Source organism: Apium graveolens, unplaced genomic scaffold, assembly GCF_009905375.1.
Source record: "Apium graveolens cultivar Ventura unplaced genomic scaffold, ASM990537v1 ctg3418, whole genome shotgun sequence".
Classification (NCBI taxonomy): Eukaryota; Viridiplantae; Streptophyta; class Magnoliopsida; order Apiales; family Apiaceae; genus Apium; species Apium graveolens.
Window position 1 is genome coordinate 20,738 of NW_027418093.1, and position 1,528 is coordinate 22,265.

The window sequence follows — 1,528 nt, forward strand, 5'->3', positions numbered from 1 at the left end:
CTCCATAAATAGCCAAAGAATCCACCTTCATCATCAAAGCTTTAAGCTGAGCAGCTATAGTAGTAGCTGTATCCACCTCCATAATTCCTGCTACCTTGCCTTGAGGTAGTCTTTGAGTTGGATTCTGGTATTTATTAGCAATCATCAGTTCAATCAACTCATAAGTTTCATCATAGCTCTTAGCCCATAAGGCTCCACCTGATGCTGCATCGAGCATGGGTCTAGATTGTGCTCCCTAGCCATTATAAAAGAAATTAATAATCATCCATTCAGGCATCCCATGATGAGGACACTTCCTAAGCATCTCCTTATAGCGCTGCCAAGCTTCACATAAGACTCTCCCGATTGCTGCAAAAATTGAGTAAGAGCGTTTCTGATTGCAACTGTCTTTGCCATCGAGAAGAATTTAGTAAAAAACTTTTGAGCAAGATCTTTCCAAGTTGTAACGCCCCCAAATATGGGGTCAGAGGATTTGGCCGTCACTATGAAACCTCAATCCAAATTAACCTGTTTAATCAATATACAAATGCCAGCGGAAGATAATTATTATTTATGACCCCAAACTACTCCAAGATCTTTTAAGGTTACAGTTCTAGAAACAAGAATTCCAAATTCCATAAATAATCTTCACTTCCTTTTAAAACTCTTTTCAACAAATTCCAACTCAATACTAACCCGCTAGTATAACTTCGAAAAGAAGTATACTAGGCCCAACTATAAAATAACATAAATATAATATAAATAACTTTACATAATAGAACTTACACTAGTCCACAAACCCTGGACCAACCATCTTCCAAAAGCTTCTTCTTTGCTTCCTCGAATTACGCAACTAAACAGCGCAACTTAATCCTCACTGGAGGTTAAATTTGAAAACAGGCGAGTATGAGCGAAAGAAATGCTCAGCAAGTTCATTATAGCATATATGTGGTCGTTTTGATATAAAACCGACATCTACATAGCGCAGAACATTTTAAAATTATAATTGCTGAAATAGAAAATTTGTTAAAGAATCGGATAATTGTTTCTCACTGTATGTAAAACTCTTTTTGATATTTTTGAGCGAAATTTTTCATCAATACTTTTAATCTTGACGAGAATAAAACTCGTAAAACCGTGTTTACAGAAATATTGTAAACAACAATAACAAGAAACACTGATTATGCAATGAATCATAAACTTTATTCAAAACCGAACTCTTGATATTAATACTTATTTTGTTGTCATATCAAATTAAATATCAATACGAACTTTGATGCTCACAACATCCCATACTGAAGTTAACATCAATCATCTATACTAACACCACCTTTGATATTTAACAACAAAGTAAGTATCAACATAAATCAAAAACTGAATAAAAACCGCATTTTACCATTAGTTTAAAACAGAATCAGTTGATAAACCATTTATTCTATGATTATAAAAACTATTTAGAAACAACAATTTAGATTGGAACCAATTATATTTCATGTTGCACCTGATGATCAGTCACGAAACAGCACCGGTATCCCGCAACCATATCGTA

The 1,528-nt window shown here is 34.1% G+C and overlaps 1 non-coding gene across 1 annotated transcript; it reads left to right on the forward strand.

Moving 5' to 3' along the window:
- The first annotated feature begins 275 nt into the window (after positions 1–275).
- On the forward strand, positions 276–381 carry LOC141701154 (small nucleolar RNA R71). The gene has a single exon (XR_012566692.1). It is a non-coding gene; the product is annotated as a small nucleolar RNA R71 (small nucleolar RNA).
- Positions 382–1,528: the final 1,147 nt, after the last annotated feature.